This window comes from Hipposideros armiger, unplaced genomic scaffold, assembly GCF_001890085.2.
Source record: "Hipposideros armiger isolate ML-2016 unplaced genomic scaffold, ASM189008v1 scaffold_142, whole genome shotgun sequence".
NCBI classification, from domain to species: Eukaryota; Metazoa; Chordata; class Mammalia; order Chiroptera; family Hipposideridae; genus Hipposideros; species Hipposideros armiger.
This window is the reverse complement of record NW_017731492.1, coordinates 577,016-595,550: the sequence shown is the minus strand read 5'-3', so window position 1 is coordinate 595,550 and position 18,535 is coordinate 577,016. Positions and strand designations below refer to the sequence as shown.

Below are 18,535 nucleotides of genomic sequence, written 5' to 3'. Positions count from 1 at the left end.
GGACACATCTTTTAAGAATCTCAAGAACTGAAGTGTCATAAAAATTAAATAAAAAATATCAATGTTTAATTGACTAGAATCTTTTTATTTTTATGTTGGATAACTACCTTGGAAACATTTCAAAATGCCATTAAATAACTTCACTTTTGTGATCATAGCAAAGGTGAAAATATATTGTAAACAAAATGCCCTTTGCACTTCTGCAATTTTTCGACAAGCAAAAGAAAATTAAGCATGCTTATGTAGAAAATGAAAGTAGTATATTCTTACTTATTTTAAGATTTTTACAAGGCTTACCTCTTTGCCAATATTATAAATATCAACTCATTACATTCTCATAACAATTCCATTAGGTATGTCCTATTGCATATCCATTTAACAGAGAAACAAACTTAGGCACAGGTTAAGGAACCTACCCAAGCTAATACAGCTAGTGGATAGATAACCTGGAGTTTGAGCCCAGGTAGTAAAACTCCAGGGACCATACTCTTAACTCCATTTTACTATGTTGGCTTTCTATTGATTCTAACTTAAATGATGGACACAATGATATGGTAGGCATGTGTAATGATTTTAAGCCCTCATAATTTTTCTAAAAACACAAGTGGACAGAAACATTATTTTTTCTATAAATTCCATACATAGAATTTTGTATTTGTGAGCATAAGTATGATTTTCCCATATAGGCATAAGGCAATTATTTAAAATATATAGTTAGAGGTCATCAAATTAGAGAAGTTGCACAAGTTCAGTCAAATCTATTCAGAAGGAGGGAACAGGCTTCAGTGCAAATAAATTAAAATTGACATGTTTTGAATGCCTGTTCTGTGCAAGACATTGTGACTGTCACAAAAAAGCATAATATACAACTTCTTTGTTTTCAAGGAGAGGGCAGCATAGTGGTAGACTAATGAGAATACAAATAATGCTCGTGAGAATATTATGAGTGCAATTAAGGTGTACAAACACTGCCATAATTGAAATGAGAGAAAGATCAAACTCAAGTGAAGGGATCAGAAAATTCCCTGAAGGGAAGGCAGTTTCTAATGTCAACTTCAAGAACTGAGTAGAATTTCAACAAGTTTAAAATAATAGAAATATTCACCTAGAAATAAGGAAAAGTGTGAGCTGAGAAAAGAGACTAAGACATTAAGGGGTAATGCAGCAAGGCATACTGACTTGGAGTGTAGCAAAAATATTATAGGACTTGTACGCAGAAAAAAGTAGGCAGACCACTGCAGGTCTTTGTTTTGTTTGGGGTAATAGAGACGGTAGAAAGAAAGTAGAATATGAGAGATATCTCTGAATTAAAATAATTTTGATTTATAGATGAAGGCTTGGAAAGGGAAACATGTCAAGGGCAACTTTAAGACATCAAATGATTAGAGCTCAATGCAGATACTACAATTAATAAGAACATGGAAATCCAGGTCAAGGATGGGGAGAAAGTTTGCCTATGGAAACACTGAATTTGAAACCCTGATGAGGATGTGGCAATAGGAACTCTCACTCATTGCTGGTGGGAATGTAAAATGGTACAGCTACTTTAGAAGGTAGTTTTGGGGTTTGTTACAAAACATACTCTTACCATGAGACCCTGCAATTATTCTCCTTGGTATTTACCTGAAGGAACTGAAAACTCATGTCCACACAAAAACATGGACATGGATGTTTATAGCAGCTGTATTCATAATTGCCAAAATATGGAAACAACCAAAATGTCCTTCACTTTGTGAACGTATAAGCTGTGGTACATCCAGACAATAGAATGTTACTCAAATAGAATATTGCAAACCATGAAAAGACACACAGGAACCTTGAGTGTATATTACTAAGTGGAAGAAGGCAGTCTGAGAAGGCTACATATTGTATGATCCCAACTACATGACGTTCTGGAAAAGGCAAAACTATGGAACAATGAAAAGATCAGCGCTTTCCAGGACTTGAGGGTGAAATAAATATACAGGGCACAGAGGATTTTTAGGGCAGTGAACATACTCTGGATGATGCCATAATGATACATACATATTTGTCCAAACCCACAGAATGTATAGTGCCAAGAGTGATTCATAAACTATGGAGTTTGGGTGATTATGATGTTTCAATATAGGTTCATCAATTGTAATAAATATACCACTCCAGTAAAAAATATGGGTAATGGGGAGGTGTGTGTAGAATAAGGGGTGTAATGGAAATCTCAGTACCTTCCCCTCAATTTTCTGTTAGCATAAAACTAATCTAAAAAATAAATTTTTTATTTTTTAAAATATTTACTTATTCTCTTACCTTATTTCAAAATATATACAAGGGGGCATGCATTTAATTAAAATAGAAATAAATTCTTAATAAAAAATTATCAGTCCACATTAAAAGGAGGCACATAACAAAACTAAATTTCATCCATCAGACTAAGACAAAAGAAAAAAAGAACCAAAACAAATATTAAATATTAAAATTCTGAAATTATCACATGTAGCTTTAAGTTAAATATCCATCGTTTGTTTAAACAAATAAAAGAGAATCTTGTAAATATTTGGAGGAACAAGAAACCATTAAAAGTACCATAAAATTTGAAAAGTAAACAAATCTAGAATTAAAAAAACAACAAATCCCTGAAATTAAAAGCTTCATGGATTGGTTTAGCTGAATTAGTGAACTAGAAGGTAAATTAAAAAGAATGACCCCGAGAACAACATAGAGATGAAACTTAAAAATACAGAAAGAAGGTAAGAGACATGAGGCTGGAGTGAGAAAGCCCAACATATATTTAATATGCTCATGACAAAACATGATTTATCTCTTAGTTTTTCTTATAGTTTTGATCCCATATAGCCTTATAACCTCTATAAAGAATAAAAGTTTATATATTGATAATTGCTAAATATATTTTAGTAAAATAAATCTCTGTCTATGAGTTTCAAAAATGCAATATATTTTAATAATTACCAAAGATAGGGGCATCTAATAAGGATTAAAGGAAAATAACTTGGCTTACTAAAAAAGTATTGAGTTATTCTGTTTCATTTCTTTTTACAACGACCTCAAAGGGAATAAAAAGAATTGGTCTCTATGTTATATACAATGTGTTTATATTTTGCATATTTAAATCCAGCTATATTGATTGTTTTTGTTATATAATTATCCTAATATTGTGAAATTGTCTTATAATCATGATCATTATTTTAAAACTACTAATTCCCTTTTTCTTTAAATAGCACAAAAACATACTGTTATTATTATCTATTATATGTGTATTTTAATCAAAGCCAGCCAAAGATCTTTGTTATAAATAATATATAAAAATCATACAGGGCCTGTTGAGTGGCACGTTGGTTTAGAGCTGGCTTGGGATGCCAGAGGGCCCCGGTTCGGATCCCACATATGAGGGCCAGTGACACTGCCCTCCACAGCTAAGATGCTGAACAACAGCTCAACCTGGAGCTGGGCTGCTGTGAGTCGCTGGTGAAGGCAGGTGGGTTGCCATGGGCTACCGTATGTAGCCAGCAGCCAGCGTGAGCGGCCATCCAGAAGCCGGTGACTGATCTGCCTCGCCCAGGAAGAGCGCAATGATAGTGCCAATTTGGGCCAGTGAAGCAGAGTCCTCCACAACTAGACTGAAGAACAAGACTACAGCAACTTGTCTGTTCCCCTTCCCCCAATTCCCTGATAAAAATCTTAAAAAAATAAAAAATAAAAATAAAAATAATAAAAATCATACAAAATTAAAACAAGAGCATAACAAAGACCAAAAAGGATGATGTCATACTGACGATTTGTTTACAGAAATTGACAGGCAGTATCTTTACCTTGTGAAGGTTTATTTGTTTTCCAAATCCATTTTAAGAGCAAGCTTAAAAATATTCCCAAATCAAAATATGCTTTCTCAATAGCCTGCATTTCTACAACAGAGATGATGAGGTGGTTCCTAAAAGACATACACTTCTAGCTGGAACATTAAAGATAAACAGACACGGATAACAGATATGGCCCCAGTGCCAAAACCAAAATTGCAATAAATATCTCTTGAACATTTCCTAGTACTTGGCATTTAATATTAAACCAAGGGGATTAAGATCATAAGGTTTATTATGCCACTTATTTCTAATTAATCATGCAAACAAATGAACCACGTCATTGAAATTTAATACAGGACTAAAAGTAAACCATTATTTTTTTAAATCCTATAATATACCTGAGTTAGAAATTTAAAAATAAATCAAAGGACTATGCAATAATTTCTTTATAGCCTTCCCATACTTGAAATGCAAAGAAATCATTTTAAAAATTGGAAGTAAATAGAGCAACAGCAAAAAACCAAACTATAAAAGACAAAACATATTTGTCAAAATGTGAAATTTATGCCAAGATAGAAATGAAGCAGAAAATTACATATTGTCAGATCTCAGAATGATAAGAGATGTCCCTAAGAGCATGTGTTAGCACTCTGAAAGTCCCTTTCAGTAATGTTTTGATTAGAATGATGAGTTTGGCAATGGGAAAAGTGGGAACTATATATGTCGAGACCAAGTATGACATAACAGAATGGGAATGGAGTAGAATCAGATATCCTGTTGATACATTACTTTTTTTTGCTTTTACATTATACATAGCTTGATATCCAAAGAAAGACTCATACTATTGGGCAAGGATTTGTTAGATATATCCTCATACTTATATTATTAAAGAACGAAGGACATCAAATGTTGGTGAGAAAGTGAAGAAATCAGAACCATTATACACTTCTGGGGGAAATGTATATATTTTTTAAATCTTATGTACTGCAATTACTCAATCCACACTGATTTTTGTCTGACTCTTTCTATTAGTATGATCGTGAGTGTCATCCAGGTAGCCACATGGAATTTCTATAGCTTTGTCTCATCAGAATGACATTTTGGCTAAAATTCTAATTAAAAATAATTTCCCTCAGAACATTGACTCATTGTTTACTTATTTCCAATTATAGAGATAAGAAATCTAACATAACCTTATCTTTAATCCTTAAATTTATGATGTATACTTGCTCTTTAAATATTTGAAAGATATTTTTTCTTGGGGTCCTCAGTTTCTTCAGAATACATTGAAGTTATGAGTCATAAATTCTTCATAAATTTAGTTTTTAGGATACCCTGTCTTTTTGGTTTTTGTTGCTGTTGTTGTTGACCATAATTTTATTCTTGGACCATATATATCTGTAATGATTTTATCTACTAGTGATTGTTAGAATCAGTTTTAAAATATATGACATTATTATTTGAATAGATGTTCCTCAAATAGGGCAAATAAGTGCTAAATACCCAACTCTTAAATATATATTTAAAGCACATGTAAGCTTAAATACACACACACACACACACACACACACACACACACACGTATGTAAGCTATGGCTTTACCTCTAGAGATTTAAGTTATTTGGTACTAGGCCCCAGAAGAATTTGGTTTTCTACAGAAATTGGTAAAGGTTTGGAATAATCACTAAGGAGATTACAAACTAAGGATAAATATAACAGATGTAAAGTGAGAGTGGCAAAAGCCTAGACTCTGGGGCTTTGGAAAAAGCGGAGACACATTTGTTTTGCTCCCTCTATGCACTTGTTGTAGCTTCTCAGTACTGTTAGACCACAGGGAACCAGCGGTCCCTCAACCATCAACAGTCATGAGCCCTTCAAAAGAATCCCAATTAAAACAACACAAAAATATCAAAACAAAAAACCTCTTATGTCAACATTTCTCTAAAGAGGACATACAGATGGCCAACAGGAATATGAAAAAAATGTTCAGCCTCATTAATCATTAGGGAAATGCAAATTAAAACCACAATGAGATACCACCTTACCCTGGTCAAAGTGGCTATCATGAATAAATCAACAAACAACAAGTGCTAGCGAGGTTGTGGGGAAAGGGGAACCCTGGTGCACTGTTGGTGGAACTGCAGATTGGTGTAGCCACTATGGCAATCATATGGAGGTATCAAAAAACTGAAAATGGAACTGCCTTATGACCCAGCAATTCCACTCTTAGATATTTATCCAGAAAACACAAGACACTAATTTGGAAAAATATATGCACCCCTATGTTCATTGCAGTGCTATTTACAATAGCCAAGACTTGGAAACAATCAAAATGCCCATCTGTAAATTGGATTAAGAAACTGTGGTACATTTACACAATGGAGTATTGCTCAGCTTTAAAGAAGAAGGAAATCATACCATTTGCAATGATATGGATGGACCTAGAGAACATTATGTTAAGTGAAATAAGTCAGTTAGAGAAAGACACATGTGGAATCTAAAGAACTGAATAAATGAGTAATGTAAACAGAAATAGTCTCAGAGACACAGAGGAAAAACTGAGGGTTGCTAGTTGGGAGGCGGTGGGGATGAGGGAGAAAGGGAAGGGACGAGACAACATAAATTGGTAACTACAATATTGCCTCAGGGATAGAAAAGAGAGTCTGGGGAATATAATCAATAATGTTGAAAAGAATTTTTTAGGGGGCCAGATGGACTCACGTCTTGTTAGGGACACCACTTCATGGGCGGTGTAGAGGCGTGACCACTGCACTGTACACCTGAAGCTGATGTTGAATAATATTATATGTCAACTATAATTTAATACATATATAGTCATGGGATGTGGAGTATGGAGTGGGAAGGGACCCAATGGAATTGTAACAGATAAGTATGATATTGAGGGTGGGGGGGGCAGAGGATGAGGGGATGGGGGTTGTCACTTTGTGAGGGGTGAAAAGGATAACTATTGCATTGTTTTGTACACATGAAAATAAAATAAAAACAGCAACAACAACAACAAAAACCCTGTTATTTCAAAGATCTGTATTCATTAAATTTGTCAAATGTAAATTGAACTCACCTTTTCTTCTGTTTTCTCATGAAAAAGTTCTCTGGTTATGCTAAGTTAAAGCAATATACAGAACGATGAGATTCAGATCAATTAGGAAATGTAATTCTATGATCCTAAAAGAGAAGGTTATTTTCTTTTGGATTGGACATTATTTTTTGTTAAGTGTGTTACAATTTCCTCTGGTCAGGCCCTTCTCATGGAAGATGGTTTAGGAGAAAGGGCTCTGAGGTGAGGAAAATGCCCCATTACAAAGTCATGAGCCTGAACGCTGTATTCTAGGGAGACGAAACAAGGCCAGAAGGTGATGGAGGCAATTTCTGGTTTTCAGTTTTGTTTCTGCTCTATGCTGTAATTCCTTCCAGCAAAATTTCATTCAACAACAAAACTCAGTGTTGGCCTTGTATTAGCTGTGACTAGAGAATAATGGGTGAGATTTCTGTCTGTGTTTGGGGCAGAGTGGATCAGAGAAAAGGCTTGTAACATCCTTTAAGAAAGGGTTGTAATAAGCTGTCCAAAGGAAGCTGGAAACTAATGGTTCAAATAAGTGACATGTGCCACACAGATTATAAACAATCTATACTTATTAAGAATTTTCAGAAATAGTCTGGTGGGAACCAAGTTTCCTATTATGAATTAGCAGTAGCCAATTCTGTAGCCAATGAGACAATGGTGCCGCTAAAAGAAGTGGATCTCAGTTGGCCAAGATTTCAGGATATGTTGAAGTCAAAGAACAGCCAACTTTTGACGACACTGACAATGAACTTCTCCAATACCTTATAATCAGTGTCAATAAATCAACCCACAATGACTCCAGAATTTTAGTCTAGTAGTCCGACTCCCTAGTGCATGGGGTGAAAGGGAAGCTCTTATATTCTATTGAGGAAATAGGTTACCATTTTTATAACTACTTAGATATCTAAATTATGACTTAGGCATCCCTCTAGAAATAAATATATGTGAATTCACTATCAAAAACAACTTACTCAATTTGAAGAGAGCGTTATAACTGTTCTGTAACTGATTATAGTCTTGAGCTACTAAAATTATTAATGAAGAAAAAAATATGATTAAGTCTGATTTGGGCCATTTTTTAAATGACTAATTTCATTCCTACTACCAAAATGCATTTTTTTTCCTCAAAAGGAACACAGTTGGTAACTAGTTACTAATCCACTGTATGAGGAACTCTTTTTTTTTTTTTTCAAATTTGTTTGTGTGATAGATATGGTTGTACATTACCTAAACCTTGGAAAAGGATTTGCAACTTAGTATGCTATTGAAATGAATACTTCAAATGGCCATCTACTTACTAGGAGCTTTATTATTTTGATGGCAATTTTTTTTTAACATTTGTAATTATGAAAGTTTCAAAAAATGCATTTATTCCAAATAGTATTCAATAACTTTTAGTATCGCTGCCCAAAAACCTTCTATAGCATTATGCTGAAACTGTTATACAATCAAGAAATGTGAAGGAATATTTCTTCAGAGATGTTCTTTTAGAACCTGGAGAAAAAAAATATATATATATAACAGTAAAACAGATGGCAGAATGAAGAGAATACCAGACCATGTACTAAACTTTGAGTCCCAGTCTTTATAAGACATCATAATATTGAGTAGTTTATCAAAGCTGTACTGAATAAAGGCTACAGTATGGGTTAGAGAAAAAATTTAGGTGTTAAATAGCACAATTTAGGAGATAATTTCAGAAAGTGAAACCATTAAGTCTTCTGTTCTATCAATATTTTAAATGCCTCTTTTTGGTGTTGGCTGTGCACTAGGAACTGGAAGAAAATATTGAGTAAAACCAGATGTGCTCTCAGCCAGTTTTCAGTGTACAATCTTGTAAAGCAGACAGATATTGATCAAGTGTTCAGTAGCTACATATGAAATTCCAAAGGTTGCATTGAAGAAAAGATTTCTGATGGTATTAATGCTTCTAATAGGGAGATCTGACCAACACTCACATTTGCTCCTTTTTCTCTGATTTTAAGACATTATAAATTTTTAACAGGGAAGCAGCATTTAACAAGGAAATATCTATCTCCCTCCCTCCCTTCCACATTACCTTACTGTTTTATTCTTTTCTCTCTCCACTCTGAATCTAAAAGCCAACACACCATTATTCAATCTATTTTAAAGAGGTTATTGCTTAAACTTTTGTGAAAGTGTCATATCACTTGGCTTCATGTTTTACGAACCACAGTTCAAAATTAATTTACATAAATTTATCATATATTTCTTCTGCACTGTCCATTTTGTCTTAGATATTTCTTCATTAGAGTTGAGTTTCTTTCTCAGGAACATGAAATAAGTGTGCCTTAGCGAACTTAATTGTACTTGTCAGAAGAAAACTGTAGTGTTGTTATAAAACTTGTGAGAACAAATTAAGTCACAAAGAATGTGACAATTCATTTGGGAAATCATGTTTTACAATTTGTTTCATTTTGTGTAGCTTAACATAATTCTAAAAAAAAAGTTTACACTCTTTAGAAAATGTATGAACACCATAAAGAATGATAGTTTGTGAAAAGCTGTCTCTAGCTAAATGATATCTACTTCCAGACTTGAAAACAGTATATTAAAGACTGATATAAAATTTATTATCTTTGACTGCTATCAAAGCATCTTAGTAATATGATTCCTTTAGAAATTATGCTTAATCTCTCTGCCAAGTAAGTTTATGAGGAAATATAGTCAGATGTCTGACACCACCTTTCAGTCACAAATTCTACATTCATACTAGGCAGAAAGCAAAAATAGTGAAAGATGAAAAAGGGATTACCCAGCTTAATGATTAAATCATTTTAAATTTCAGTGTTTAAAATTATGCATTAAGAACTGACACGTAGCAGCATAGACACCTGACTGAAAACCAAATACAGTAATACCTTGGTTTGTGAGCATAAATTGTTCCGAAAACAAACTACTCATATTGCAAGACATCACTCATTTACCACATTAAAATGTATTAGAAATGTTCGCTCATCTTGCGGAACACTCACAAAACCACGTTACTTGCAATCCAAGGTTTTACTGTATAAGCTTTTAAGGGTATAATAAATTATATATTCACAGAACTCTTATGTTAATATTGTTATTAAGAGAAAACAGAGCCAAAAACAGCATTAAAAACTGTACTTTCAAATGTTCTACTTTTGTTCTGGTATCTCTAATTTTAAATGAGAAGAGTTAAGGAGGCAGCAAAAAAGAATAGACAGAACATATATCTATGGGGGCCAAAAAAACTGGAGTTAAATTCTGCTTTTACTGTTCCCTAACTATACTGAAGCACACTCAGTACACTAAAAGCAAGTGTACCAAAGCAAGCCACTATACTAATGCTAGTATAAACCCTCTCTGAAGCTCAGGACAAACATGAAAATAATAATGGTTATCTTTCCAGGTTATGATGAGGATTTTCAAAAATAACATATTCAAGGTGCCTTAAACAGTACCTGGTACATAGGAAAAGGCAATGAAAGATGGATTTTTATTGTTCAACAAAATTATCTAAAGAAATCTTGATCAAAATTTGACTGAGTAGTAAAATCATTTCAAAGAAATCAATATCTGAAATGTATGTTGGTGATGTCTTTAAATAACAGTCCTGATCAAAGAAGTAATTCTTTTTAAAACCTAAAATGGTGTGTAATTTTGCCCAACATTTTATTATAAAAGAATAGCCATACATACAAAAAAGTTGAAAAAATAATTAGAGTAAGCACTCATAACTACCACCTAGATTCTACCATTAACATTTTATTATACTTTGTCATATATCTATCATTTTTCTATCCATTAAACATATCTTATTTTTTATATATTTAAAGTTGCAGATATCAGTATCCCTTTCTTGAATATCTCAGTATGCATATCATTATCTAGACATCAATATTTGTTCATAGGTTTCTCCTTCTGATGTAAACCTTAGATGCAATTAAATGCACAAATCTTGAGTGTACAGTGTTTTTGAAAAAGGCATGTTTCTGTGTACAAAACCAAACTCTACAAAACATAGACCATTACCACCTCTCCAGAAAGTACATTGCTTTTGAATATAAGACACTTTAGCTATCTTGTTAACCTCAAAGAATTATGCATTGATTGAAATTTACATTAGAAATACATGGGAAATAAATGAATTAAGTGGCTTTGACATTCTTACCATGAGAAGTGGAGACAACAGGGAATTGAGGTTTTATTACAAAGAGGAGACCATGTACAAAAATCTGAGTAGGTAAGAAAATCATTCATCTAAGAGCCAGCAGGGTAGTAACCAAATATTGTAGTAAGGGATCATTTTAAGCCCAGGGCTGAGAAGTCAAAGAACATGAAATCACTGTATATGTTTGTGCACTAAATGACAAAATACATTCATATGCATGTGTATGTACTCAATACCCATATCTCTCATTTAAAAAGTACATATTTTGATTTTTATTAAGGAACAAATTTAGGTAAAGTTTATCAAGCAAAAGTAATACTAAGATGAAAGATATACAACTTTTCTGTTAGATGATGTAACACTATTAATATGGGAACATAAATTATTTGGTGATGTTGAGCCAAGAAACACAAAACAAACAAGCAAACAAAAAAAGATTTGAAAAAAAAAAAAAGTTGAAAAACATGTTTTCCTGTTTTCCAGTGTTCTACACCTCTGACTGTGTCATCCTGAAATAAGCTGAAATGTTGAAAGTCAGGAAATGCAAAGGTTTGAAAGTTTCAGGTTAGTAGGCTAGCCAATTGTAGAAAACATTGAAACAAAAGGTAAGCAGAATATAACATGGGTGTGCAGATCAAATACCAGTTAGGGCAGTTCTTCTCATGTAGCTGCAATAGGTGCTGTTGGAATCCCTACCAGAGAAAACTGGAAGCAGAGTACATATCTAGGTTCAAGGTCATTAATAGATAAATTAACAACTTGTATATATTAGTATGTCAGAAGAAGTGTCATTCTGTATTCACTATTATAATTGCTATGCATAAAAACAGCAAGACTGATAGCAAATTTTAATATGGCAAAAAGTAGTTGGTAAATTACAATAAGTAAAATGAGATGCTGATCTTTGCTTGTGTGATATTCTTGTCACTTAATACACTTCAGTATAATCATACAAATTAAACCCAAAAGATGGAATGCCTTCACTCATGTAACATGCCCTATAAACCACATACTTAGAGATTTATATAGATACACAATTTGAGTCTGCTGCTTGAAATAATCTATTTTTAATTTATTCCTGATATTTCGAAATCTCATGCCTAGCCTACTGAATTTCTATACCTTCATGAAATTTCCAAGATGACTTGAGGAATCTTTTTTTTTTTTGCTGACCCACCAGTTCCTAACAGGTGGACATTTCCCCACTCATACCCCAAATTTCTTCCTGCTGTTTGCAAGGAGACCCACTTGCCTCTCACATTTGGAATCTACTTCCCACATTCAGAAATTATTGACTTAAACTTGCTTCATAAGTGTATCCCATTGATTCCCCCAAGATCCTCCAAACTAAGTATAGTTACACTATTTTCACTTATATTGGAAGTAAAAACAAAAAAAAACCAAACAAACAAAAAAAACTTTTGCTGAACCCCACACCTGAAGGCTCCATTTTTCCGGGCAAAATAATTAATACTTGTGGGAGGCCTCAACTAGCGGTATGCAAGTTTGGGTGATGCTTTCTCTCCTCCTCTATTCATCGTATTTCCATTGATTCCTGGGAACACTGATGCTTCTTATCAGCAAATTTGGGCTGGCCATCCTGAAGAATTGTTTTTTTAAAATCTGCAGGCCTTAGGCACCATTACTTTTGAGACCTCTCTCTTTATATCCTGTCCAATTAATATTAAACTTTACAAATACCACACTTTAAATAGTTTTGCTGAACATCTTTAAAATGATTTTTATTGACTAGGATCGTGTTAAATATAAATCATTTTACTTTGTGATATACATTTTATCACAAAGTTGAGTTACACTTTATTAGTTCATCATATATTGACTTAAGTGTAATTTAAAATTGTTTTTTAACATTCATAATTGAAAGAGTATATTTTGTATTATGTTTATTGTGCAGTGTCACACACATGCATGTCTGTCTGTGTTTACATCTCAAAAAAGAATTTTGAATGTTTTTGCAAAGCTTACAAACTTTGGATACTGTGTTTATAATACCCAGTGTTTAAAATCCCATCTCCAGGCCCAAGATTGATAACGTCATCCTCAACTATTCTACAATGACTGCCTACAATAACTGCAAACACGAGACCAACCCAACTTGCCCAGTAACTCATATCTCATTTACCTTTTTAAGCATGAATGCAAGAACACGATTCTTAATACTTTTTTCCTCAGCTATCTTGAGTATTCTCGAAGGTACTTTGCAAAACTATCCATTCCTGCTCTCCCTCAATATTACCTTCATTTTTTTCCTAGCTGCAAGTTTTTCTTCTTCTAAGTATAACACGCTGCCATTTCATTCTGTTTATCTGGAAACTTCTCACTCACCAGATCGCTTTATCTATAAAATTCCTATATATTTCTTTTAAAAACTAAGTTCTCATTCTGTGATAAAGGTAATATCAAATCAAACTAGAAACTGCAGAATATAAGAAACAATGTTATCTGTATGTCTATTTTAAATCATTAATATTTTGGTGTATCTTTATATATTTTTGCATTTAATGTATATAACCAACCTGTTACTACTTTTTAAATCGTTTTTTCTGATTATAAAGGTAACAATTAGTCACCACAAACATTGGGGAAAATTTCAGTACATTGATTTTTAATGAAAACACCCAGGATTCCCTTACAACTACTGTTAACATTTTTTCTAAATGTCCTTATGGTGTCTTGTAATGATTTCAACACCTGTATACACTTAGAAAATTTCTATCAAAATTCAGAATAACATTTTTTTCTTGTTTTTTTGTTTTTAATTCTAAGTTCTGACCTGTAAACTAAAAGGCACCAGTTACATCTGAGGCAAAAAATACCAAAATGAAGAGAGGAGGAATGATCGAATATTATACACTGGATACTGAGTCACCAAAATTATGTTTTTCTATTTCACCCTTCAGGCAAGAAATTAAATGTGCCTTGAGGCATTTGACTAATTTGATCAGAAACCTAATGATAAATGAAAAGGGAGCTCCCTATTTTGATGTCTAGTTAGAATACCAAGTAGTGATGTTAGCAGCTTATCATTGCTTTCCTCATGTCCAGAGTTTCCAATCAGATTTAATTTCTGAGAACAGATAACAAAGGTAACCTGTGGCTATGGCAGCATGTAGGAAGTCCTGAAAAAGTTGAGCAGTATCTCTACAAAATCAAGTATGAAACTGAACACAATGGTCAAAAACAACCCTTCTCCAGGGTGTGGAAATTGACCAGAATAATTCATAAGTATTTATTCATGAAAATTTGCTAGTAATTTGGGTAAGAAAACTAGGAGGCTGCAGGGGTTATTGTCTACAGCTGCTACCATCTCCCATATTCCAGCCCATCAGAAAGCAGTTTTATCAGAAAAGTTTACCATGAAAACCAGCAACATCTGTGCCACAGGTGGTCGACCTGATTTTAAAAAGAGGGAAACAAATTCATGCCTGGTGTCAGTTTTAAACAAGTAGTAAAGATAGTAAGAAATGAATGTAAAAACATACCTCTCTCCTATCCTAGACCTGAGTTTATAATCCCAGGTCTAGTGGGCTGTGGTTTCACCAAATATTTAACCAAGAGATCCTGAAAATAAGAGAACCAGAGGAGGGCTAGATAACCTTTCTAAGTAGCTCTTCCTGGCTGGGAAACTTTGGGCATGTATGAGGAAGAACTGAGAATGCCTGGAGGAAAGTAAAAGCCAAGGCAAACTTAAGACCTGGGTGGACTTTGAATGTATGGCAAACACACAGAATAATTCTAAAAATCCAGGCTAGAAAATAAAAATAAGATTTTGCAACACTGAGCAGAGTTATCAGTGACTACCCACATCAAAGGAGACATTCAGTCAACAAGTCTTGGGAAGAACAAGAAATAAGAATCACGTAAAATAATTCCTAAAAAACACACTATATTATGTAAAATATCCAGTTTTCAACAGCAGCAACAAAAAACCAAGAAACATGCAAAGGAACACAGAATTATGACCAATAATCAGAATAAAATGTTATCAGTAGAAACCGACAAAGCAGGCTAAAATAGATCGAACTGGAAAACATTTGAATCAACTCTTATAAGTATATTCAAGGGGTTGAAGAATCTATATCTGAGAATTTAAAAATAATGGTGAATATACACGTGGGACAATATTGACCCTTACAAGTATTCAAACACACAAATTAACACAAAGTACCATATTTTTCAATTAACGAGTCAATTTATATGACTTTTAAATATAATTTCTAAGCCAAGTGTAGTGAATTACGTGCTCTCATCCTTTCATTCCAACACTGGACAAATACCTTTTTTACCACCTACAATGTGCCAAGCACTGTATTTGTTTCTGAGCAAATAGCAGTAGAGAAAACTCCCTGCCTTATGGATGTTACATTCTAATAAACATAATAAGACATTTTTTAAAATATTGTAATGATTCAGCAAACAAGGAACCTCAAAAAATTAAACAGAACTTATAAAAAAGTGAGACATACATTTTGGAACTAAAAATTACAATAGCCAACATGAAAAATTCACAAGATAAACTCAACCACAGATTTGAAATGGAAGTAAAAAAAAAAATGTGTGCAGTAAAAGATGAGACAATACCTCTGGTTACAGGTCCTGCATGTAATCGGCTTGAAAGTCATTACTTCTCTTCTTACAATATGAAATATCTTGGCAAACCTCAAATTAATGATTTTTCTTGGGTTTATCAATGAAGAATTTGTCTGCAGGGCCAAGAGCCAAACTGAAACCTAGGGAGACAAACTCAGATTGGCACACCTGAGGTCTATTTATACTGAGCAGAAGCTGACAGCTGCTGCCATTTTCTCCCAGCCCCAAGACACCAGTGGGAATACATATTGATAATATAAGCAAATTGCTAAAAGCTGAGTGTGGACTAGTGTGAGAATGAAGAACTCCTGTGGCCCACAGTATTGAGGCATCTGTTATTTTGTAGGAACACAACGGTTCTCACAATAAAAAGCTAGGAAAGGTCGCCTCGTGGCTCTAACTAGGATTGAGGAACAGTATCCCTTATAAAATTCTCCACAACATTCTTTATAACAAAGGCCTACCCTACAGGGAAAGAGACTCTACCAGAAATTATCCCATCTGGGGAAAGAGAATTTTTGTCAGGGCAAGGTCCTGTGGCCTTCTAATCTCACATAACGTAGTGTTAGAAAAACATGGGCGTACCTTATTTTATTGTACTTTGCTTTATCGTGTTTCACAAGTATTGAATTTTTTTTCTTACAAATTTAAGGCAAGGCCTTCCACCAGAAAAAAGATTCTGACTCACTTTATTGTGACACTAGCTTTATTACTCTGATCTGGAACAGAACACTCAGTGTACCCAAGGTATGCCTGTCCTCGTGAACGTCACAGGCCAGAGAACACTTTCGATGGGCTCTTAGGAGAAACAGCTAATTCTAGTCCTGGGAAAATGAGGTAGATGTGCCTAAAACATCTTGAGGTGCCAGAAAGTAAGGAATTGCTCAACAAATACCCCCAACCCCTCCCTCACCCCCCAAACCTCACAATGTCAACAGCACACAGGAAGCAACTGAAAGAGCTCACACTGACCAAAGATGGAACCATCCAAACGAAAAAATAAATAAAGTAGTATTAGATTATAACCCAAAGTATAAAATAGATATCGATGACCCCCTGGCTCCCAACTAATATAGGTAAATAAGTGAGTAAAAAAATGGGGCAGAAGTGACAAATCTGTGCAGAAGAATTCCAAATAACTTCTGTAGATACTTCTCCCTCAAGGAGGCAAATCATAGATCACAACTCCTTTGGTTTATGTATAGTGGATTCCTTCCAAAGAATATATATGGAAAGGCAGAGAAAGAGTAATTTTACAGCACAATCTGCCAGGTGGTCAAGTTTCACATCAACCATCAAATGTCATGTTGATAGTCTGTACCTTTGATATAATAAAAATGGCATTTTAGCTCTGTGTCTTCCTCTCAAAAACACATAAACACAATACAATTATGAGAAAAATCATCAGACAAATCCCAATAGAGGGAAACTTTTAAAAGTACCTGAGCAGAACTCCTCAAAACAATCAGGTCACAGCCCCAAGGCACCTAAGGAGACATGAAGAGTGAATGTAATGGGTACTCATGAATGGGACTAGGAAAAGGACATTAGACAAAATTTAACAAAATCTCCAAAATGTATGTAGTTCAGTTAATAATTATGTCAACATTGCTTCATTAATTCTAACAATTTTACCTGTACTGAAGCAAGATTTAATAATAGTGAAAACTGTACTATCCTCACAATTTTCACCTAGCAAACACCACATCATGCAAGTGGTAAAGGTTAGCATCATAAATAAGAAGACTTACCAACATCATGTGCTCTCAGACATGATCTATTTAGGGAATCCTCATTTCTATGGTATTTTGGTAAAAAAATAACCTCAATCAAATGTTGAGAAAAATTAGACAAACCCAATTGAGAGACCTGTGTTAAAATAATGACTCTTCAAAAATGGTAATACCATGAAAAACTGGGGAATGTGACTACTTCTGACCTGGATGTCTAATCCATAAGAGCCTTAGTTCATAGACCTGTATTCTAAGCATGGGCGTGGATTCAGAATATTTGTCATTGGATGAATGCAGATGTTATAGCCTTGAGAATAGGGCAACTCAACAAGGTATTGTCCCCATGCTAACTGCTTAGCTGAGTCTTTAACAATATATTCCAAATGTTCTATTTGGCTGCATCAAGGAGATGCCTTAACTAGAAAAATCAGTGGATTTCATACAATTGCCTTGAACTGACCCCTTGCAAAATCATTGTAATAAATCAGCTATTCTGTAAGATGATGGTTTGGATGGTGGTGAAGCCAGTCTCATTGTAGGCAGAAATGGCAAATCCAGTAGAGTTATCAATCCAGTAAAGACTAATTATAGACAATTTCAGAGTGGAAAGGTCTGATGTAATCCTCTCACCACTAAGTGGCCAACTGGTCATCTTAAGGCATGGTACCATTCATGGTCTTATCACCAGCCTCTGTTCCTGATAGGTTGGACAAGCAGCAGCACAAGGAGCCATACAACCTCAGTGAGAAGGAAATGTTGTTGAGTCCATTCATAGCTTCCATCACTGACTCTATTCTTGGTTCTATCATGCAAGTACTGATGTAGATACTCTAAAAATCAAACTTGACATATATTTTTACATTTCTGATAAAATTGCTATCAAAATACTGATATTATTTAATTATTTTAATATAAAATATCTTTCCAAATAAAATATATATTTTATGGCTTAATATCAGAAATGTATTTTTTGTTGACAGAAATTTTCCTTTATTCGATATTGAGTAGGATGTAATGATTATATTGCATTGATTTATTCTAGGAGGTTCAGGGCTAAATTTAGTCATCAAATATAGTAACTAATATTTACTTAGGTTTTCTATACCTTCATACAATTTATTACATGAATGTTGGTTATTCACTAACCTTTTTC

The 18,535-nt window shown here is 33.9% G+C and overlaps 1 long non-coding RNA gene across 1 annotated transcript in view; it reads right to left on the bottom strand.

Moving 5' to 3' along the window:
* Positions 1 to 15,709: 15,709 nt before the first annotated feature.
* The window catches only part of LOC109386949 (uncharacterized), a 37,254-nt gene continuing 34,428 nt past the window's right edge, over positions 15,710 to 18,535 (bottom strand). Inside the window, exons 2-3 of the long non-coding RNA XR_002124874.1 lie at positions 17,092 to 17,136; positions 15,710 to 15,789 (exon numbers count right to left, since the gene is read on the bottom strand). This is a non-coding gene — a long non-coding RNA (uncharacterized LOC109386949). The remainder of the gene's footprint in view (positions 15,790 to 17,091; positions 17,137 to 18,535) is intronic.